This window comes from Agelaius tricolor, unplaced genomic scaffold (genome assembly GCF_023055355.1).
Source record: "Agelaius tricolor isolate 1412-34295 unplaced genomic scaffold, bAgeTri1.0.p SCAF_9, whole genome shotgun sequence".
NCBI lineage: Eukaryota > Metazoa > Chordata > Aves > Passeriformes > Icteridae > Agelaius > Agelaius tricolor.
The window spans coordinates 26,507,781-26,532,783 of record NW_027269269.1 but is presented as its reverse complement, the minus strand read 5'-3'; the positions used below and the strand labels follow the sequence as shown (position 1 = coordinate 26,532,783).

The 25,003-nt window shown below is 40.0% G+C and overlaps 1 protein-coding gene across 3 annotated transcripts in view; it reads right to left on the bottom strand.

Annotated features, from left to right (window-relative positions):
- Nucleotides 1-25,003, bottom strand: part of ZBTB20 (zinc finger and BTB domain containing 20) — a 474,982-nt gene that overhangs the window by 338,217 nt on the left and 111,762 nt on the right. For all 3 annotated transcript variants that reach the window (XM_071433329.1, XM_071433328.1, XM_071433331.1), the window contains exon 3: nucleotides 15,969-16,090. The gene's annotated coding sequence lies outside the window, so the exon portion shown is untranslated. The remainder of the gene's footprint in view (nucleotides 1-15,968; nucleotides 16,091-25,003) is intronic.

Genomic DNA, 25,003 nt, shown 5'->3' with positions numbered 1-25,003 from the left:
TTACAGGAAACTTGCCTCTTCCACTACCTACCTCACCCCTCCAAGAAAAAGAAATAAAGGTAAAGAAAACAAGACCTTAGAGAATGGACAGCTGAGCAGAAGACCCCACGCATCAGGCACAAGTCTGTAATATTATCTAGAATGACAGCCCAGCCATTGTTAGTGCTGCCAAAGCACTGCATGTTCGCTGTATCACCCCAGGTCCCTGGAGAATAATAAACCAAGCAGATTAGACAGAGATGGATGTCTCTGCACTGTTCCCACCTCTGCCGAGCAGGGCGCTGCTCCGCGCTCCGGAGCGCAGGCGGGCAGGTGAACCCACGGAACGGGCACTTGCACTGGCAGGGGCGGGGACCGGGAGCTGCTGCCAACAACCAGGGCCTGTTAATTATTAAACAGTTGGTATTGCTACAGGCCTGGCACCGCAATAGAGCAATCTCTGTTTCAGCAAGAGTAAGCCTGATTACAAGAGCGCAGGAGCCAAATCACGTTTACCATCATCGGTGAGAAACTCAGTGCCCCCAACAGGCACTTAACTGCAGCGTCTGTCCGTCTGTCCTTGGGCCACCTCCCTGGAGCACAGTAAGGAAGAGATGGCGGTCCTCAAGTGGGACAGGGAAGTAAAGTTTTTGACAGGATGGCCCTCAAAACTGTAGGGTACTCCCTGTACTGGCACTGGCCAGTCCATGTCCTCCTCTCCATTTTTATGGGCCCATACGTAGCCTCAACTCACCTCAACTCACCACCTCAAGCACCTGATATCACCCATGGCTAAAAAAGAATCTTCCATCTCTGCACAGGGCAGGAGTCAACAATGCTCTTGTGCATATAATCTATTTCACCTCCCAGCAAGGATAGTGTGCCACAGAGAAAACACTGGAACAGGTTCTCAGGGAAGTTGTGGATTTGCCCAACTCTGTCAGGGTTCAAAGTCAGGCTGGATAAGGCCTTGAGCAGCCTGGTCTAATGGGAGGTGTCCCTGCCCACAGCAGGTGAGGGACTGGGACTAGAGGATCCTTAAGATCCATTTGAACCCTTTACCATTCTATGATTCCATGACTTCACCAGTCTAACTCCTATGATTCAATGAAAGGCAACACTGACAAAAAAACTTGATATTAAAAGTTTTCCTCACTTGACTGGAAGTTATCCCACTACACAAGAAAAATCTGGAACACCTCCGTACAAACACACACATGAATTTTGACTGATCTATTTTAAACAATTTATTTACAAGAATGCACAAAAATTCAGTCACACTCTATAACAGAAATTGTGAAGTATGGAATCTATTGAGTAAATGTAATTATGAAGAGCCATGAATAAATAATACTGGGTCAACCCTCAACAATCTATTGCAATCATAACAAAGGAAGATCAGACCATGTGGGTGATAAGAAACCTTCAGTTTTAGCTTGTTTGTTTAAATATACCTCATTTTGGTAGCCACAAGAGGCTAATTGCATCTGATGGCTGCTTTTCAGTCTGCATAAAACAAGCTCAATGATCATTTACTTCCTGATGAACAGGTATTTCTCCAGTTTTGGTGAGGTCCAGTGAAAGGGTGGGCAGCTGTAGTCACATAGGTCAATTGAATCGCCACCACTGGTTTGCTACGTGACACTGAGACCTGGTGGAAAGTGACTTTTCTCACATCCCCCCTTCATGAAATGGGAAAAATGAAAAGCAATGCATGTAAAACTAACAACTGACTCTTTAATATTGATGAGGAGCTTAGCAGTACTGACATGGTACGTGTGCTTAGAAACACAAAGTTTGATTTTATTCTGCATCACTACAACAGACCCTGCCTGGTCTCATCAGCAGAGGGACAGCAAATGCAAAAGCCTGTGAAAACTAAGATTTAATTTTAAGTTGAGGTCACTCCCTAGTTAGGACAGCCAGGAGCACAGTAAAGCAGGATTCTTCAATGAACTCATTATGGTCTCACCATGAGTAGAGCCCTGAGAATCATGAGGGATCCCATATCCAGGGAAAACTGGAGCGTGCCATAGCTTCTGGGCAGCACAGGAAAGTGTTACTCAGACAGGTGGTTAGAAGCACAAGCCACCACCTGCTCCTGGATCTCCTGTCACTGTTTTCTCCAGCTGACTCTGGCCCTGGCTGCTTTCAGCTGGCCAAGGCAGCTGCCCGTGCTGCTGGAGGGAGATGGCTGCGGGCTGCTCGCAGGAGAGGCGGGAGCAGCAGCTGTGCACCCCTTCCCTGCCGCCTCCTGCACAGCCCTCCCGTCCCCAGAGAGGGGCACGGCTGGGACTTCTATTCAGATGCTCTAGCTTCATCAAAAACCCTTGGCTGCAGCACACAGGATCTGCACGAGCCATGGGCTGAGCTGCAAAGGGCAAAACCAGGAGAGTCTGAAGCAGACCCTCCAAGGTGACCAGGAGCGATGGCTGTGCACGACTGCGAGGCGCAGGGAAGGGTGGGCACAGCGCACTCAGCCACGGGACCTACCCTATGGATGTGTATGGCAGACTTCAGTCCCCAGAGCTGCCAATTTGGCGCTAACACATAATTTGTACTAAATAACCTTTCAAGAATTCAAACACAAATAATGTAATAATAGCAATTAGACCCTTTACTAAGCATAGCTGTATGAGACATGCAGTCCAGTCATTTCACAGAAGGTAAAAAGCACTTGACAAAGGAATCTGCACCTTCACAGGCACTAGAGGTGTGCAGGTATATGTAATAATTGCATTCCTTGTGTATTAATGTTTGCATATAAGAAATGCATGCTGAGCTAGCATAACACCTCCTTCCTCAAATAATAACTAAGTTCCATACTGTGCCTGAAGTGCTCTTTATATAGTACACAGAAATGGGTTATGTAAAGATTAGAGCTGTGAGAGTTGTTCAAAACATAACTAAAAATCTAGCAACAAAATCCAATTCCAACCTGAGTTTCCCCAACACAAAACTCAGGCCAGCTTTACAGAGAGATCTGTGAATTTTTTGATAGTTTTGACACTGAAATCATACCAATCTTATACCAATAAAGAGAATGGAGAAGGAAAAATAAGAAAAGGATAAAATGGCATGGAAAGAAGCTGGAAAAGAAAAAAAACAAAACAGGATGACCAAGGTTTTTTCCCTTCTTCCCACGCTATTGCCCTTTTTTCCCATGGTGAAAAGGGAAAAAACAGCCCCCAGCTTTCAGTGAGTGAGTCTTGTTATAGTGGAGCCATGGTGCAATGTGCTCATGGAGCTCAGGGTGTTCAGATGCTTTTGTATGTACATGCATTGTTACTAGGAGATTACTAGATTTGGTACCAGGATAATATTCCACCATTGTGTGGTGTTTTCCCATCTGATGTTGCCTTTTCCCCAGTTTAAAAAAAGAGAAACTAATAAAAAAGAAAATTAAAAAAGATACAATAATTGTTACTGCACACTCTAATGAATTATTGTGTTCAAGGTTCCTACAAAAAAAGTAATATTATACTCGGCTTATGTTTTAATTGATTTATTAATATTTTATCACAGGAATGTAATTTAAGCTCCTCATGATTTAGATCTCATAAACCTTTAGCATTTTGCAAATTCAAATTCCAATTTAAAGCCAGGGCGAGCAATTAACTTTTCTATCATCTTGTCAGGGGAGAAGGTTCGTGTTTAATTTGAGACAAAGTGACAGAAATATATATACACTGTATGTATTACCCCAATTTAATTTATGAGTCAGCACCATCCACCTTCCAAATGTAGATTTAATGGCAGGGGAGGAGGGAGTGGGGGGAAGACTCCTTGCTATTGTGCCACTTGCTGCAATATCTGCCCCAAATTCACTATGAAATACTGCCCCTGGCTTATTGAGATACAGGGTTAGATTGATTACAGCTCTATTTTCAACCCTTTTGTTTTAATTTTCATTCACTCATCACTTTCTCATATAGAGTACATTCTCTCAAATGTCAATTAGCATTTCCCAGCCAGCAATGGGCAGTTGAAGCCACAGCAAGTACTCCCATTGCCTGTCCCAACCGTGCTGCTTCCTGTCCCCAACAGTCCCCCTAAAAGGCAGATAGCACACAAAGAAAATCCCATAGGATTGACACAAGTTAATACCTGTGGGGCCAAACCCCGTAGTCCTCACTGCTATATCAGTCACACTGAAGTCTGCGTGGTTCTCGTTTGATTAAGGAGCAAAGAGAATAAAAAGTGGTGCTATTGAACTATCCTGGCTATTATTTCCCACTCAAAAGGACATTCCAACCTCTTTATGTGTAATGAAGGAAATCAGCAGTCTAAATTTGCATGGGCAAAGATCTGCATGAACAAAACAGTTGTTTAGCATTTGCATGTGCTGTTTTAATAAGGTAAGGGAAGGGCTATTCTGTGGATACCTGCCAGGGACTTCCCAGATCTGCTGCCCCAAAACACAGCACAGGAGTTAGCTCAGGAGCTGAAAAGGTGACTGAAAACATGGCCCACATATCACCTATTGGTCTTTGCTGTGTCCCTAAATACTTACATAAAGCAAGCTGTTCTCCAGCTTTCCAAGGGAGGAGAGGCTTTACTGACACATGAGATCTTTGCCATTACAGTCAGCAAGCCTGACAGCCCCATTGTATCTGAGGGAATCATTTCAGAAAGGAATCAGGGGCGCATTTCCAACACTTCTACACACAGCCAAGCCCAATCTCAAGAATCACAAAATCTTGATGCTGCAGACTCAGGCCCCCACAGTCCAAGATATTGGAATAATCAGGTCTCATTCTAATTTACAGAGCTGTCACACACACTGTATGTGCAGATTCAGCTCTACATCCTAGCCTGAGTAAATACAATTTAAGTTTCAGTGTTCAACAAGCATGTCAGATGGAGCCAAGTCAGAAACATTGTTCCTCTTTATGAAATGAAAATTTTGGCCCTCATCTTCAAAACATTTGAAAATCAAAACTTCTTTGAAGTAAACAAAAAATATCCACCAGTTTAAATTAAATATTTTTTAAATAAAATGGTTTTTTTAACTTGTTCCAGCCCACTTCTCTGGAATTCTTAGTCATCTTTAGTATTATCTTCTTTCCTTAGAAATAGAAAAAGAATGCTCTTGTATTGAAAAATCATGATTCCTTTAGCAAGCAAACAAGCAAACAAAAAATGTATCTGTATATATGTAATCAGATGAAATGTTCATCCAAAGCTTTTCTATAGAACTTCCTATGCAGTCTTATAACAGATCATGGTAAAAATCTGCATAGCAGAAAATAGACTTGGGGTACATCCATTACACAAAATCCAAGTTGCAGAAGATCTGATATCCAGCCATATTTCACTCTCAATAGACAATGGACTTAACAACAAGCTTGGAAATCTTGTTTCATGCCTGATTCTTTTATGAAGCTTCACTCTAATTTAAAGCCTTATCACTCTCTAAACTCAGGTAAAAAAAAAGAGCTCTGCTGTCATGCATATTTTTAGACAAATTATAAGAGGGTCTTGCAATATCCTTTGTTCTGTGGTGTCTGCACTGCTGTTAGACACCATCCCACACTGGCATCAGTGCTGAGGTGTCCTAATACTTGTCTGAAAAATACTATTAACTGCACATCACAGGCATTTGAAGTGCATAAGAAAACCATAAACTTAATTACACTGGAGTACTGGTGTGATCTCACATGAAATTTGAGCTTCTGTTATTAAAAATAGGGAGATTGCATTTACTTAATGCTTCTTACAGTAAACCAGTCAATTCTAAACTTTCAAGATTGTATAATCAGACAAAACAATACTGGGGGGGGCAAGAGGCTGTCTGTGGAATTTACTAGCACAAACATTTCACATGTCAAGCAGCAAAAATTTGTTTATTCTGCTAAAAAGAATATTCCTTGAATTACTATTGTATATGAAACAGCATAGCTAGTCAGACTGCACAGCATAAAGACTCAGACTGAAAAAATTTACAGAAAAGAGTGATTGTCTTACCCCATCCCCCAAATATCCCAACATGTTCTGCATTTCAATAAGCTTTTAAATTCTTAGATCTTTTCTTAATGCTCCATATCCATTACATCTACTCATGACACTGGGAAAACTTTGTCCCTTTTCCATCCACTCCTATGTCAAGAAGAATTTTGGTTTTGTCACTTCTCTTCTGTTATCCAAGATTTCCCTGTCTGAGCCTATGAAGTTTATCTGGGAAAATAAAAACAAACAATGAGGAACCCTTCCACTTCCAGAACCATAGCCATGAAAAGAAGTGGATTGTGCTTGAACTAGGATGATGAATCCATGGTACTTAGCAACAGCCAGATTTTAGCTACTGAACTGAACGATGCTCCTTGGGATGAATTGCATCCAGAGACACTGATATCCCTGTGGGTATCCTTGCACTTGCAGGTCTCCATTTAGAGGCAGTGCTAATGGCAGGGGTGGAGGGGGGAGGAATTAAATAACCTACCCAATCGTTCCTTAACCCTCAGAGTAGCAGAAGAGCTGTGTTACACAATGCCATTAAAACACCCCTTTGCTTGGAAAAAAGTAAAACCACCCCCCTTTGCTTCTCTTCCAGTGCCCACCAATGTTACTCCCACCTCTTCACTCTCTAGGAAGAGTGTACACACCTTCCCAATCACACCTTTGATTGGGAAGGTGTGTACAAAGCATAATGCTTTCCAGGCAAATGCTTGCCAAGCATGCCTTCCCCACAGAAATCCAGAAGCTTCCAGATGGCAAAAAAATTTTCCAGGAGTCTTAAATCTGCTCATGACATGAACCTGCCATGAGAACACACCAGCTGGACTCTGAAGACAAGGATGCTGAATCTTGCTTCTGAACATTACAATTTACATATTTAGATTAGAAAAAAAGTTTAATTTTTAGATGTTTTATCATCAAAGATCTCTCCCAAGGGTAATGGCTCTGGCAAGAATGTCAAATCTTATATTGTGCATTGTAAGAGCTATTACGCAGCAATGTTTGCTGTTCGTGGTGCATTACTTCAGACATACTCAACTGACTTTGACTTAGGCATAAACAATCCTATGTTTTTTGAGAATTAACAATGCCTAAGGTAGCACAAGAAAAAAAAAATCAGATTAACTTGACTCACACCTGCTCCTTCCAGCAAACAATGTGCAGTTACTCCAGTTGGATAGAAGCACTGCAGCTTGTAACATGCAAGGTAAAAGTAAAATTGTCTGTACAGAAGTGCATTGCTGTAGTAGTATCCCACCTAGAACCAAGTTCCCCTGAGTTATACTCATGTGAAAAGGGAAGAAGAACCTTCAGAGTGTGCATAAATGGGGGAAGAAATAATCTTCTTTCAGTCTTCTTGAAGACTGGCATTCAAAAATACTACCACATAGTCTTGCAAAAAGAGTATGGTTTTGACTTCCCTCCCCCCACTACCAAATTACAAAAAAACTAAAAGACAACCCAGAAGGACACCTTAAGAGATTAAAAACAGAAGTAGCAGAATAACCTGAGAGGCAGGGCCACTCTTTGTGAAAGGGCACTCTTCAAAAAGTAGCTTCTGAAGCACACCTACACAATTCATACACTACTTTATTTAACGTTCCCTTTCATGCTTGCCCAGGTTCATGTCAAGGGTACTGCAACCGAAGGTGTTCCTACAGCAAACTTTCATGTCCGCTGCAATTTTCCCTTTCAAATTCAATACAGTAAAATGAAATGAAGCAAAATGAAACAATCTTTATATACCAGTTCAGCAAGCATTCCCTAGACCTCATTGTGCGGCATCTCTCATCAGCTCTCATTTACTCAGACAAGACAGAAAAGATTTGCAGTTCCTATTACATTTTCCCACCCTATTTCCCATTCTGTGTGTAATTTTTTTTCCTTCAAATAATACTGATTGTGTCAACTGGAGGTGAAAAAAAAAGAAAAAGAAAGAAAGGAAGAAAGAAAGAAACAAGCACTCTTTGTATTCACTGTGAAGTAATAAAATATGAAAAAAAGAATTCGCAAGAAAACAGCTGAATTCCCAGTGCTTAGAAAATGGACCTGGCTACAGACAGACACATTCTACTTAGAACTGCACCTCCCACTAAACTGTCAAAGTGTCAGGAAGAGTTGTGTGCACTTTTGTCAGTGAATAAATGTGGAACATAGTGCATTTCCTACCAACTGAAAGTCAAAATCCTGGAAACTGCAATTTCATAGGGCGAGTAAGGAAAAAAAAACAAAAAAGGAAAAAAAAAGTCTTTCACATACCAGAAAAGTGATGCAAGACCAGGGCAAGCTGTAACTACTGGTATTGAGTTCATTTATTTCTTTAAAGGAAATCAAACAGAGTGTTTTAAAAGATAGAAATAGTGAAGAGTTAAAACAAGTAAGTGAACTGGTAAGAGAAAGCAGAAATACTAGCTTGCTTTGCAGCCCACCAGAAGATGTCTGATTTTACAAGCAACTCAATTCAAGCATATTTTTTGCTTTAAGCACATGCATGCTCTCACCGTAATCTTGAGAATAAAAGCATCTTTTCTTTTCTGCTATGTTCTGCCTCATTTACTAAACAATTTCCAGTGTTTGCAGTAAGTGAGGCAACTGGCCCTAAAGAAAACAACCTCTTACTAAAAAAATCTCTGGAATTATTCTACCACAGACTAGGTCCATCAGGTGTTTTATGAGAAGACTGGTTCCCACCAAAACCAGCATGTGATCACGTAAAAACTGGAAAAGCACAGGAAAGTTGAATTAAGGTTGCTCTGTGAATTTCAGTTCCAGTTTTCATAGGTGTGACTTTATGTAAATGGAATACTATTTCACTTTTTTTTTCCTCCCCATGCATTTAATTCCCTGAATTTCCAAACAGCCAAGTGAAAAATAGCATCTTCTACATACCAATATATCGCGGCTTTGTGGCCATCAACAGTATGGTGAGCTGCAGGACCACCAGACAGACCTCTGCCTTTTGAGAGGCTTCATTAAGAAGCTCATACTTGCAGTAGGTCCTTCTTATTTTCATGGAACAGCTATTGTCAGGGTGGTGAGATGCACAAGCATAGAGTAGAATAAAAAAAAAAACAACAAACTTTCCTGCCACAAAGGTCCTTCAGTTGATTTCATTCCAAGCCATGAAGACACAAGAACTCTTAGATGCTATCAGAAGATTTAAGCATGGGCAAAACCAAATGATTTTTCTAGTAGTGGATTTATAAACAGCCCACCTGAGGCAGAAGCAGCTCTTCTAAAACTTATGTTTAAAGCTACTAAAACTAATTAAAATTTTTATATGTTAATAAAGCTCATACTCAAATGAGAGTGGTTTCTGTGATGGTAACTGCAAGGCAGCGAAACCAGCATCTAATAAATGTAGATAAAGTACATGAGAGAGCAGAAAGAAAAGTGCAAGGCAAGCTGGAACCTTCTAAACACGAAATTTTAACTTACACAAACACAACAGAAGCATGGGTTCAAGGGAAATTCCACCTAATAGGAGAATAGGTGACTGATTAAGCTGAACTCTTCCTACACATTCACTATGTTCAGGCAGCTACGCTCATTCAGTTCAGTGGAAGAAAGTGCTTGCATCATTCCCCAAATCTTCTACACAATCCCACTGCCCTGGGAATTAAGATGCTGATAATAATGATAAGTGAGAAAGGGAAGATTTTTTTCAAAAACTGGAGAGAGAATTGTGAAACAGGAACAGAGGGGCAGGAGGGGTCTCAGCCAACAGGAATTTTGTCATCTGTACCAACCTCAGTCATTTCCTCCTGAGAGAAAACACACATCATCCTCATCACCACTGAATGAACTGACAGTGCAATAGAGTTATTTGTTAATTAGATGAAAAGGTAAAAAAAAAAAAAACAACTTGATGGTACCAGACAAATCCCATATGGCTTTCCTCATGGACCTGAAAGTCCTGCTTTACTGAAGTTCCTGCCACCATGGCCATCTCTTTCACTGAGAGCACAAAGACAAATTCACTACTTTGGAAGGGGGAGAAAAACAAACCACCCTTTATTCACCTGGTAGTGGTCATAAGAGGCACTACCCTGACTGCACTCCCCAAACTGCACTGCTCCTGCAAATGTATACATTGCAAACATGCAGGTCTGGAATTTACAGTCAACAAACAGCATTACAAACAACCACCAGAAAATGTATAAACATTTGTAGGAGCAAAAATACTCAGTCTGGCTGCACCACACACAGTGTTTATTTATCTTCCTTAAAAAAGATCAATGGGAGAAGACATTCAAAACAACTTTTTAAACAATGTGTCACTTTGTGTTAGTTTATGTCAGTGGGGCTTCTTCCAAGTGCCAGTGTCAGAGTAAGATATGGATATGTTTAGATAGTTTTCTTGTTCCTTTACTCCAGTCATGGCAGCTAGGCACGAGAGAACAGAGAGGAGAAGGGTTGCTAGTCTGATTGAGTTACAGATTTAACATTTAGAATCTTTGCAGCTCAAGAGAAAATTGCTGTGTATTTGTAACCTGAATGCAGGTCAGTAACTTTAAAAGGTCAGGCTGAACATTTAAAATCTTATTGTTAATAATTCTCCACCAGCTCCCAGTAGTGTGAATGCCAATGAGCAGACTCAGCTCCTACTGGGCTGAGTAGCTGTTAGCCTGCACCTCTGAACACCAGGCCCTCAAGAAAATGCAAAAGGAGTTTTGAAGCAATGGCTTTCTGCCATACAAAGAATTGACTTCCCTGTTCACTCAGGGCACACTTCTTCAAGCACAGGAGGCACAGATTTCCTTATTGGGGTTTCCTCATTTGTTGCTAACTCATTAGCTTCATGTCAAGGCAACTGAGTTTTCTCTATCCACTTACTTCACTCTTTAGGAATACACAAGCTATTTTGGTGCCATCTTGCACTAATTTACACAATATCATAAGATTTGGTGATGATTCTTAATAATACAATTCCCCACAATACTCAGGATTTCTTATAACCCCTTTAGTTCAGAGATATCAAAGTACTTTGCAAACAATATGCTTGCCTCACAAACCACCTCCTCTGCCTTAGGAATGTGTCATTAACCATACTTGCCATCAAGGTAATGCAACTTATCAGGGTTACAAAGAAGCAGTAGGATTAGCAGCTGAATGTGAGTTTTGCCTTTCTAGTCCCCCAATTCATCAGAAGGACAGTCATCTGAGATGGTGAAATTCAACAGAAGTTATGATTATGTCTCAGGTAGATTCATATTTCTAAGATGCAAATACTATGTGGTGGAGTTTATGCTGCTGGCCTACCAAGGGTCTTCTGATTCTACAGATGCTTTAAGATACTATAGGGAAATACCCACAGGAAAATGAAACCTTCTGAGTTTTCTTTTCTCAAGATTTGACTCCCACTTGAAAAGATGTGGATGCTCAGACAGCAAAGCATGCAGAGTCTCAGGACACTGTGTCTGGTGTGTCCCCCTCTCACTTAAGTTATTTGCATCACATACTCCCCCTCCTCCAGATCTAAGGCACTAGACTGGATGCTGGTGTCGGATAGATTTCCAACACCAGAAAGAATTTATAAGAATAGATGAACATCTGTGACCACATATTTGGTAGTAAACTTGTTTTAAGGATCAGTGTCTTGTAGAGTAGTCACAAAGCCAAGAGGAAATAGTATGAATTTTCAGGCTCTGGTTTAAGCCATATATTAGCGATTCTTTGCTTTACTTCCTATCCTAAATGCACCTTAAAATTTGTCATGCCTCCCCATAAGTTAGTGCCTTCAATGCTTAATTTTTAAAAAAAATTCTCTTGCATTGCTGGTGTAGTAACCTTCTAGTACTGATGGCCCTATATGAAACAGTCTTTTGTTTTAATGACTTCAAAAATCTCTTAAGATCCTTTACCCAGGACTCTTATGAGCAAGTAGCTTTCTGCTCTGGGAATGTCATCCCCATTACTAACTGAAAAAAGTACTGCTTATGTATCCCACAATAATACTGAAACATAATCAAATAAGGAATGCTGGTTAGATATTAGACACTGAGCATAGTAAGAGAGACACACTGAATCTTTTGTAATTGATGGGAGAACATAGCTTAGTGAAAACAGATCTTGTTTCACAGGAATCCAAAATTCTAGTTTTTAATTTAGTGCTAAAGGGGAAGAAGAAACGTTCCACTGATAAGGAACCCTACATTCCTGCAGCTTTTAAAGGCATTACACTGAAAGAAACACATTTTGTATGCGCATACAGGATCTTCAGCCATACAGGAACAACTGCCATCCACCTTACATTATCACTATCCCACTTACCAGTGCTTAAAAGGTGACTCTCTTAGATTGAACAAACTCCCTTAATTTGTGATTTTTCTAGTAATGCACCCCGACCTATTAAGTGGGCACACCTTGCACCCTTGCCATTAAAAGACTCCCCTGCAATACATTTGCCCAAATCAGTGCACTCAAACTCCTACAGAAATTATCCAACAGCATGAGCTGACTTGGAAAAAAAGTCTGCCTTGCTGTGAAAGAAGAATTACCCCATCAGAACTGTCCCCCTCATGGCTTTCTTTTTTTTAATTATTTACTTTTTAATGGAAGCAAAAACCCCTATCATCTCACCTACTCCTCTTTTAATAAGGAATGACTGCCGTGACTACCCCCATCTAGAACCACCATTCACTGCCAGCACCTCTGCTCTCCTCGTGTGCTTAGAGAATAACTGATTAGCACTTTGCATAATTAACCTGATTAGCACTGTGCATAATCAAACTGATTAGCACTTTGCATAATTAAAAAGAAATAATAATAACAACAATAATAAGCAGTAGGTAATAGCAAAAGCTGCTAGTCCCAATGCCTGTTCTTTAGCTCTAGGATTAGTTTAGTGTGGCATATTTTATTTCTTAAAACTATTTCTTTAAAGTTGCACAAGCTCCTGAGATGTACAGCTTTAAAAATTCTCATTTACTATCAAGATCACTAATGAAAAAAATTAGTTGCTCCACTATTAGAACTTAGGATTTCTTGTGCCTCCCATTGCTGAAGCTGAAGACATTAACAGCATGGATGCCTGATCTGATGCACCAGGGGTTTGGTTCCCATATCTGTCTACAGTACTGTTATTGGATTCATCATCACAAGATACAGAAGCCTCACATCTTTTAATGCATATATATACTTGTAATGTACTTCAAGAGTAGGAAAGCTGTATTATTGTTGAGATGGATAAGGCAGCAAGATGCATATCCTCAAAAGTAGGTAGGCTCTGAATTCTCTCCTGCCCTGAACAATTATTCCAGACCACAGGAAGCATGGGAAGGAATATGGAATTTGTCAGATCCCTGCCCCTAAGCCTACACTGTTCTTCTCCCATGTGATTATCACTCATCTACATGTATTTTTTGCAACCTGACCAATAATGTGAGAGACAGAAGGTACTTTGTTTGCAGCCTGTCCCATGTCCAGTGTACATCTCCCAGTTAGGGTTTCAAGATTAATCATCACCTCCAAAAATCTAAATAATGTGCATATCTATACTTAGATTGCAAACTCTGTGTAAAAATCCATGTTAAATGCCTGCATCACTTATGACTCACTTCTTCTGGACATTCAATACCAGACAGCTTAGAAGAGTGGTGCCTGAAGTGAGTCAGTAAAACACCAACATTTTCTGCTTGCTAACGTGGGTTTATCCCTCCGAGTCACCAATATATCCCATGTTACTCCTCAATTTAACCTCGTCTCTCTCTAGCTTCCTTATATTACAGCTCAGATTTCCTTTGCATTCCTCACAATCTTCACTGCACATATTCTATCATGCCTTCAAGAGTACCTGAAATATTCACTGCCAAACCTCCACCATGCCCTAACAATCACCCTGCCTACATTTCCCACTGGGTAGCAGACACTTTATGGCTTCTCTGCTGACTGCCAAGGCCAGGGTGGTTGGGACACTGGGCAGCTGGGGGTCAGCTTGTTCTGAGTGATCAGTCTGACTGATCTTTAGCTGTCTGGAAAAGAATGCAGTGCCCAGACTGCACTGCTCAGATGCAGCACACAGCATGGACCTGTCCTGGAACTGTGGCAAACATATTCCCACTATGTCCAAGCCTTCCTTGTAAGATATCTCTCATAAAATAAGCCAGTGAGGAACTGAGGGATGGAAATGGCAATAAAAGATAATCTTATCATAATTAGCTGGAAATGAACTACCCATGCAGAGAGGTCTCTCCAACAGTCTAAGCTAAAGAACCCATATGAACAATGAAGGCTACAGAGCTAGTTACTCACTTCACAAGTTGTTTAGTTTCAGTAAAAATGTGTTGCTGTAGAGATTTCTCAAGTCCAAATGTTCCTGGGGAAGGTAGTTCCAGTAATTCTGGGAAGGAAGCCAACCCTTTGGCTTTGTATGTAAATATTTAAACAACATTATTTTTATATACATATATTTTATACACATATACATATATGTCTTTAGACTTCCAGACTTGCAAAATTGCAACAGAAAAAATAGGCAAGTTGACATACAGCTATTGTCTCTGCCTGAAACCATGCTAACTGCCCATCAGAAACAAAATACAACAAAGACTTGAAGATAATTGAGCCATATCACCTTTGTATACTGGTTCACTCAAACTGAAGTGCTGAAAGATCAGGAGTAGAAATTCAAAAGGTAGAGAGAGACAAGTCTCAAATTTCATCTCCTTAAAAGTGGCAAGAAAATAAGGTTAATGTATTTTAAATCTTTCAGAACCTAGATGGATTTAAGTGCTCCACCCATAGGTGTGGAATCTCCAGTTTTGGATGACACAAAGCTTCACATTCTGAGCATTTTAGTGTTATGACACCTGACAGTAATGCTGCAACTTCATGTTTAGAAAGGTCGCTGCTGCTTCAGGCTTAAATCAGGTCCATACCTCAAAAGGGATAAGTTGGCAGAAAATGTAAGTGAAAGAATGGAAATGCATCTGGCACTGAGCACTGGTGAATAAATAAAATGGGGGAAAAATAAAGCTTTAAAATTGTTGAGGAGAGGGTTGACAAAATGGAGGAAGATGATTTAGAGGGAAAAAGTACCCAGTCAGGGCATATGACAAATAAATCAATCTATGAAAGTAGAATTTACCACATGAATTCCACCTCTATCTACTCAGTAAGAAGAAAACACACCCTAGTACAAGGTACATGTGTGTAAATTCATAGCTATATGATTTAAAGAAATAAAATACTTATAAGTACAATACTTACATGTCTGCATGCATAGCACAGCCAGTGAGTTTTAGGAACACAGAAGTGCACGTACATAAAAATACACACAGAAAATAGGACCAAGAGTAGGGCAAGCCTTTTAGAAAATATTTTAATGGCTTTATAAAAAGCCTTCGCCCAAAGTTTGAGGGGCTTTTGCAATCTTACATTTTTCTATTGCAAAATACACCTGCTTTCTTCTCTTTTTTCCCTCTAAACTAAATATTTCTTCCATCTAATGACTCTCTTTATTAGACAGCATCTAATTTGCATACATTTACATACAATTTAACTGCTAGCTTGTGAGAACAAAGAAATGGCTCTGTATTGCACTGAAGGACAATACTCAGAAAGGAAGGTATAAAAACCAGCTAGCTCGGTGGCTGTATATTCCCTTTGTTTCAGAAATACTAGGGGTTTTAAACACACTACTTAAAGGGTGAAAAAGATTATTTCATCAAACAATGAAAAAAGATACAGTGCAGCTTCCTTTTAACGCATTCTCTCTCTGGCCTGGTTAATGGGATTTAAGGGTCCAATATTTCTTTGCTTTCTTCTGTTTCTTTTATTAGAACTGATGGATTTAATTCTGTCACATATTTTACTTCATATTTTATTCCTATAACAATCTATGCTGAAGTTCAGCTCCAATGCTAATTCAATACTATCTTCTTTTCCTTGCAGTCAGCCTGGAATACAACTGAACGATCTCTGATGGGCATGAAGTGCTCTGCCCTCAATGCCCAGTGCTAATGGATTTTAGAGAGAGTCTGCCAGAGCTTTACCTCATGGCAACAACTCCAGAGATAATGAAAACTTACCATGTAGCTGACTGGGAATCAACAGGAAGGGAAGCAGGGCTGAGCTCCGCTTGTGAGAACAGGGAGGGACTGTGGTCAGAGTAAATGCAGGATGTAAAGGATGCGTCAAGCCCTCTAGTTCCCTGAGGAGAGAGGGGGGAAAAAAGAGGAGAAAATTATCTTTTAAGACCTTGCATGAAGGAAAACCCTTTAGAAACAGTTGTCAGGAACTCCAGCACATGCCTGACAAAAAGCATGATACAATCAGCAAAGTGTTTCTCTCCAAAGGCTCTGCAGTTGGAGTACCAATTGCTCTGGACAGCTACAGATCTAATCCATGTAGACTTCACATAAAAACCTTGCAGAAAAAAAAAAAATTCAAGTTGCATGCTGCAGATGCCTACATGCTCTCATATGTGCAAAACCTTGGGATACAGAGCAGTTTCCCATTTGTCCTGTCTGCACAGCAGAGCTGCTGGCTTCACTTCTGACCTCTCCTCCCAACATCAAACTCAATGACTTGCGCACAGTGGGGCAGAAAAATTAAAGTATCATGGATCAGTGGTATAGGGATGGGTGAAAGATGACCCAGTCACTCTGGTGGCATGTTCAAAGGGCCTGTCCCATGGAAATTACAAGAGAACATTAGAGATTTACAGAGGTACAAGAGAAACCTCTTCTGGTGTAAACAGACCTTTTGCAATGGAATGGAATAGGTCTATTCTTGGTAAAAAGCACTAGGCCAAGTGAGCCTGCACACAAAGCAGGTGTAGAATTCAGGACCCAGCACTCACCTGCTCCGTTCAGTTTGCCCCACCCAGCCATGTGGACTGGGGCACACTGGCTTTGTATGATCAGCACAAGGCCAAGTGTTAATTCCATGGGAATTCTCACTCCAGCATGAGGGGCACACTGTTACTGACCATACAGGAGCCACATCACAAGCTGTAGGCACAAGAAATTGTGCTGATACTGCTCTGATATGACTCACTGGCACGCAAAACACATTATGGATTATTTTCAGATGCAAATTTTAATTTAAAGCTGGCTGAAATGTTAATGAAGTTTTAGTTCTTTTTCAAAGGGGAAAATTCCCTATTGCTTACAAAAATGTTTTCTTTTTTTTTTCCCCTCTGCCTGATCTGCTTCTAGTGACATACAGCAACCAAACCTCATAAAAGAAATTAATCAAGCCTTCATATCATTCTCCCTTTTCAAGGGTGGAAAGGTTAAGGTGTGTGATCTTCAGCATTTCTGATGTATACCAAAATGATGCATTAGAAAACAGGGGAGGAAGGAAATTCCAAAGCCACAGTTCCCGTGATTATCATATCCTATGCTCACAGCTGTGTCTTGCTGAGACCACTGGGTTATCATTTCCAGAACCTTACAAGCATGGCTGTTTTATGATGTAAGCTGATTTTAACTGGAGCTGTCACAATCCCATCCTTCCCTCACCTCCTTCCTTTCATGGTCGCATGTCCCCAAGTCCACCCTAGAGCAGGACTGTGTAAGTGCCTGGTTCAGGGAGCTTTCAGCTGAATGAAGGCTTCTTTTTCATGTGTTTTTAGCCACATCAAACCCTCACTGCAGCTCAAGATCCAGGCAGAAAACTTGGGGGTCAGAGCTAGGGAGGCAGCAGAACTGTTCAAGTGGAGGAACAGCAACAGAGCAGCATCAACATGATTAGTTCAAGCTGCTGTAGACCTGCACTGTGTGATGTCTAGGCCTGTTTTGGTATGACAAGGGAAAAATATTCTTTTCACACAGCTGGAAGCCAAACCCATCACAGCTTTAAAGGTAAAAAAAAAATCCTACCTCACATACTAACCTAAAATAAACTGTTGGGCCACACAGATCATACAGAACAGATGCAGTCTGCCTCTGATGAAAAAATAGCTTGAGATAATGGTGCACTGCTACAATCTGCACCAAGGGCATTTTCCAAGTGGCAGGTTGAATTAGCCTCAAGTGACATGCATTACAGAGTAACACTTCCCTGAGGCAATAAGGCAAGGTCCCACACTCAAATGGAAAGAATTGAGCATTCTTGCCAAAGGCAAACGATAAAGCATGTGATTAAGAACCACTGTTACCAGAAGATGGTGAAGCTCCTGAAAAATCTTTCAAGGATTTCAGAAAATACACCTGAAGATACAGAGCAGGAATTTTCCTTTACATCTCTACAGTAACCATGCTACACATCTTTTCGCTACTTTCCAGGGAAGAAACATCAATTCCGTCCTGATTGGAAACTAACTTTGTAACTCTCAGTAGTTCTAAAGCCACTCTGTCCAAATGGCTGCACAGGATGGCTATCTGGATTTCAGCTGAATACAGAAGACACTGAAGTTCCCTTCCTTTTGCTTCCCTGCTCCAGGGAATTGGAATATTTTACATCCTACAAGAGAGATCCTTTGGTGGTAGGGGATCACCTGACACCACCACCCACAATATCTTCAGGAGAAGGAGTCACTAAGGAAGAGCTTCACTAGCCAGTTAGCACCCACAGGGGATTCAGCATCTTTGGAAATTAAAGTAACTGAGAAAAAGAATCAGTGCAGACACCTGATCTTCACCTGTTTTCATCAGCTCAACAACCAACACACACCTTTTCAGTACTGCAGTTAGAATTTGAATTGCCAAGTTTCAACCAGGCCTCAAGGGCAGGACACCAGACCAGGCATAAGAACTGGTGACTTTTGTTCAACAATAACAAAACAATGCTTTCCAGCATACATGAGTCTAAAGCAATGGCATCTACACAACTACTATTTTTCATTCCAGCCTTCCACACACTCTCAAGATGTTCACAGTTATTTTATCAACCACAGGCAGCTGTATGGGTTGTTACATAAACCTATACATGTTCAAGTTATGCAACCCCTAGACAAGAGGCTTGGCTGGTTTCCCCAACAGGAGATTCCCATTTTCCTTCAACTGCCCTTAAGGTACAGTTACAAGTACAACGCATTTGTGCATATATTCTTCCTGTGGTGTCACTGAATATGTTTCTTTGCAAAATAACTGTCCATTGGAAAGCATGCATACTTAAATATACACACGATAACATATATGTGCAGACACACATATAAAACAACCTTGGCCAATACCTATTTGTTTGAATTAATTTTACTCTTTCCACATTACAACAGGTACCCACATCAGTTTTGACTGTCTTTAAAACAATGACAGGAATCTAAAATTTTAAATTATGCCAACATTTGAATCCCTTCTATTCAAGTGCTCTTGATCAGTTGAAAAGTGTATTACCACAACACCAGCCTCAAATTTTATCTTCTTCTTAACAATTCTTCTTGGAGCTTAAAGTTGGTTAAGCAAATCATTCATCAGGTTTTTCCCTTCCCTTTCTTTTGTTGTTATATACTCTACTGAAGCTGAGAGATTAAAATGCAAAAGCTGGTTTAAGCAGAAGAATAATTCGCTGGAAGTCCTATTGTACATAAAGCATTGGCAAATAAAGCATTGGCAATTATCAAGTTCCACTCTTTGTACATATAGGTGGGATTATCCAAAGAAACAAGGGTGTGATTCTCTTTCCACTTATATTAGGGCAAAGAAGTCTAAGTTGAATCCATCAGCAGCATAGTCAGACCAGTTTTGAGCATTTTTGAAAATCCTCTCTGTTCCAACCTGCCCAGAAAGTGGGCATAAATAAATAAATAAATAAACAAACTTCCATCACCTTGTGTCCTGGAAGCAACATCCACAAGCTGCAGTTTGTGCAGCTCTGTCAAGTTAAGGATGCTGTGAGTTTCTTCTTAAATACAACCAATATTTCTGAAGTTAGTTCTTTCAAACATTCACTTAGATTTGATAAATTATATTAAATACAATTTGCCTCAGCAGCATTTCAAAGCATGACAGCCAGAGCACGAGCAGGTCATTTTTACACGGAGCGTACAATCTCCTCAGTTGTGCAGACAGCCTGGATTATGTATGCAGGCCCACACTCCCCAAGATAACAAAATTACCCAGCTCACACTCCAAGCCAGGCAGAAACTGTGGAGTCGCAGAGAGCAGAGTCAAGCCCGAGCCAATCAGTCCTGCTAAGCAGCTGCTATCTCAGTTGCTTATTAGTTCACCAGTACACTGGCCACGACCAAAGGCTTCAGATGGGCTTACAGTGTGCACAGAAGAAAATTGTCTCTGCTTTCAAATACCACAGAAACACAACCATGAATGAATACTATCAAAGGGTAGAGGTAGGAGAGAAACCTCTTGTTAAATTTACTCAAAACATTATTTTTTGAACACTGAAGAGAAAATCCTTACTCTTGAATACTGTATAATAACAGAACCATGCTGTTTGCTGGCAGAATGCTAAGATTCATTTTCAGCAGAAAAAAAAAAAAATTGTATTATAATTTTTCCTGATTTAGATGGGGTTTAGGTCAACCTTAGCTACATACAAATGAATGTTTTGTTCAAATTACAGGGTAATTTTAATTAGGACACCCTGCTAGACATCCTGTTGTTCTATTTAATGGACTTTCTCAATTATGAGAAGAAACACCTCCCCACCCGCCTGCGACTTAAAGTAAAAATTATGCTGAATAAATATACAAAGACAAAAATTATTATTCTGTATTAGATCTTTTTATTTCTGTTAATCTTTATTTGGCAATTGCTGTATCAAAAGGGCAGAGTTCAGAATCCCACACCCATTAAACACCTGTTTAAAAACCACTTGAAGCACTGGAACCAGCCAAATATGTCCCAATTAAGCAGAAACGTTGGCACTGCTGTCTCGTGTAAGGAACACCCATTGCCATTTGCTCTCATTAGGTTAAACAGGTTTCTTGGGACATAGCTAAATTCCTGATTATGTGCATTGCAAATGGATGGAGAACACCAGAACAATAAAATTTAATTCAGCATAGCCTTCTGTCCAGTTGTCAAGCACAAAATTTTGGGAAAAGGAAAAACTGAAGCTTTGGGAAGTGGACAAGAGTTATATGTTCTAAGTATGTATGAGACAGCTTATACTTCTTTTAAGAAACTGCCCGGTCAATGTAACAGGAAGAATTGGGTTGGGATTTCTTCTTGAAAATGCTCTCTGATTTAGAGCCCATTTCATTTTTGTTAGCATCTCCTCCTCTGTACTTTGCATTCATTTGATTCGCTTACACAGTTTTATTTGTTAGTGAGAAGCACAATACAGTATCTTTTTATATTCACTTCAGTGTTAAATTGGTCACCAATTTCTTAACTTTGTATGTTTATGATGCAGTGATGGAAGGCGAAGCCTGGACAATAAAATATTTGTAGATCTCACACTGTACTGCAAGTTTTCCAAATATTTTTGTCAACTTAAATAAGTAAAGGCTCTTCTAGAGAGGCCGACTGCATGGTAAATAGAAGAATCTTGCCTGCCACTCATTTAATCTCTTGACCCCTGTCAAGGATGTGGACATGCTTGCCAGTAAGTAACTAGTCAAGTGGTCTTTTACCAAATACTCAATACTATATTTCAGGGTGGTGCCACTAAACAGAATCAGAGTAGAGTGGTAGTGATTAAAAAGTATGTTTGAAATGGTTCTAATATCCATGCTCAATCCTCTATAATCCCACTTCATTATCAATTTATTAACTTCCTTTGTTGTCCTTTCTGTCACCCTCCTGCGCTAGTTACTAATACATCTTAGGCTGAAAAGCGCTGTACTCCATAGGCACAAAAAGCTAGCATGCTTCACATAAAATCGATCAGTTATCTGTATCCAAGTAAGAGATGTACAGTCTCTGAATGGATACCTTCAAATTAAATATACAAAAAGCATGGTTCAGCACAATAAACTACTTCATTTGCAACTCATCGTCAGGATGTTAGCAGACTGAAAAGAACATCTATATATTTTTCTCTTTGCTTATGCCAGATAGACTTCTTCAGAACATAAATCCTGCTGGTTCTCTACTACCTCTTGTACTTAGTGTAGAATTCACAATTATTTAGTGCCTACATTTTTAAAGTAAACTTTAGTACAAAAAAAAAAAGCATTCTAGAAGTAAAATATATCAGCTATCACTTGCTGCTGACCTAAAACTATATTTATTTTCAAGACAACCATAAGAGTGGCAGATGCTTTCTTGGTCTGGCTGGCTACAATCGGCACTAAGAAATCCTAAGATAGACACCTGCATAGTTACTCTTTGTTTCTTTCCCCTCCACACCCCCGAGTATTTTTGCATACAAAAAACATTTTCTAATTTGCTATTGCTACTTATTTAGATATTCATGGGTGCTGTGTTCATTGTGGTGTCAAGAACAGCTTCCCTTCTATAATCCTACTGATCTCACCAAAGGATGCTAGGGACTCAAAACATCTGAAAAAGATAAAATATTCCATGTTTACTCTCCAATATTTAATTCACAAAAAGTGTTGCTTATAGAAAAAATGTTTTAAAATAGTATCTCTAAAAATTGAGAGCCACAGTCCTTGTCTGTTTCTTAACTTAAGCCTTAGTAGCTTTCCCTCTTAGAACTGGTGGCTGACATTTTATTCAGTAGATGATATCTGCAGCTGCAACACTTCCAGACTACAAAGAGTGGCAAAAGCTATCATTACAGATGGATGTTTTTATTGGTAGACATTTTGAGACTAACCAAAAGGGAGTAGGAAAGACAGAGTGTAGACTGCAAGAAAACAAAATAAGTCCACAAACAAACAAAACACTACAAATCACAACAGGACAAGAGAAAAATCAAGCAGTGGCATTATCTCACTGGATTAGTAAAAAACAATTCTGTCTTGATTGGAATTCCATTTTTCTTTTTTCCTTTGTAGATCCGTCAGACAACTATTGAAATGTTTAGCTGCACCACTTTCACAATTACACGTTATAGAAGGTAGTTTATCAGGATATCTAAGCACAAAATGCAAATTAAAAGGTAAAACCAGGAGTATTTTGTACTGTAAAAACAAATAATTAAAGGGAAACATCTCCTGTACACTGCAAAAATCCCAAACCCAATTAATTCTATATGTTTAAACTGGCATTTAACTTCCACTGAAATGAAATTGTATTTTGAGCCCCGAGAAGTTGCCTTCAGTAATACCTTTCAAATGCCTGAGCTCAACAAACCACAGAAAGCTGTGGATTAACACATGTGCTGGAGCAGAGATGGAATATTCCATGGGAAGAGACTTTGTCTACAGCCCAAAGATCCACAGAAAAACCAAAACATTTCACAATGTGATATGAATACAAAATGTGGATTAAAAGAAAAGAAAGAAATAAAGAAACAGCTTCAGAACCTGGAACACTTGTGGAATTGACTTTTAATTCCCCAAAATAGCAATTTTTAAAGCTATTGCAGGAGGCAATCAAGTCCCATACATCAGCTGAGGACAAAACCCTCTCACCCTAGAAATAAATGGTAATACCCAAAAAAAGGTGTGGGAGGGAGAGAGAGCAAAAGAGTGAGATGTGGGGCTAATACCAAATATGAAAACAGCTGGAATTAAAAATCCAGATACATCCTTTATCTCTGGGGCATGAAGGAACAAAATAAAAGGGATGCACATAAACTACATGCACAAACTAAGGGGAAGTCAATGGGGGGATATATTAAAAAAATTAACGTTGCAATATGCCATCTTGTAATATTACATTGAAAACCACACCACTGTGTGTTGTTACTGTATTTGGCCAAGTGCACTACTGTGTTTAATTTGAACTTTGATTACAATAATTCACAGGATACAGAGAGGCAACCAAGTGACTCACAGTCCCTTCTGAAATCTTACCATATTAAAAGTTTGACTGGAGTAAGAACACAGTAACCAAAATCTATGTACACTACACCAGAGGAAGGGAGCAGAAGTATTGAAGAGAACCTCCCAGGACTCCTGGGTCATTTGTTACACATGAAGAACAGTAACTTTGCCCTGCCAGCAGTGAGACTGTTAGAGCAGCAGATAAATTTGGTGCTGCCTCCATCAGACAAAGCAAACCATGGGCTGCCCAATTTTCTAAGGAGGGCACAGACGCTCTGCACACCTGAGCACGATTAAGTCTTACTGCTGATGAAGAAGAGAGTCAGTGTTGGCAGTGCAGTGGCTTGAAGGGGAGGCAGGCAGTTGGAGGGGAAGCATAAACCTGTTTCTGCTTGCTACCAACAGCATTATTGCAGGCACCAGTAATGAGGTGTCTGGGCTAGAAGGGGTAAGGGATATAGGAGCTGGAGTGCTTTATCAGCTCCAAGACCAATGCTGGTTTTGGCACTATTTTCACTCTAGTGAGTTACAAACAACAAAAAAACCTAACCAAGCAGGTGCTAGCAATCTGAGAGACCACATGCCAGCTACAGCTGCTTCAAACTGATTCAATTACATCTGCCTGAATAGTCCCAGGACATTGAATCCACTTAAGGGAACCACAGGTCGAAAGGAGACCCAGTACTTTGGGATCTTAAGACTCCATTAATTTAAAGTGGAAACACTCCCAGCTGAAATGGGAGGAGGGTATTCATATAGGGTCTGAACCATATAATCACACTCGGACAAGATGGAAGAGAGCATATTCATGACACTGGGATACACAGTAAAAGCCCATTAGAAATAATGCCTCAAAATTTTCCTGAAGCAGTCCGACAGCACTGCCTTGTTTCCCAAAACACTGGGTGCAGTACATTTGCTTAAACATGCTCTTGGGATTGGGACTTCACTCCAAACCTTGTTTGTACAAAAAGGGGCCAAGCAGCTGGGAAATTCTGGAGTGTAGTGTGTCCTCATTAGCTTCCATCTGCCATCAGAACTCAGCTCATGGCAAGTTTGGCTAAGTCCTGGTGTTCTCAGGTCCAAATCTGGGTCAGTTTTAATTACACTATACAGAATTCAGTGTGCAGTTTTTAAATCCTTATTATACAGCACAGAAGAACGGGCAGCTCTCCAACTAATCAATTTTTTAAAAGTACATATATAAAAATTTTAAACCAGGCTAGACAGACAGTGGGTGGAAGAGAAAAAAAAATGTATAAGTGAGTACAGGGGTTAGTTAAGAGAACTGTTAGCAAAAGTGGGTCACCAGCAAGT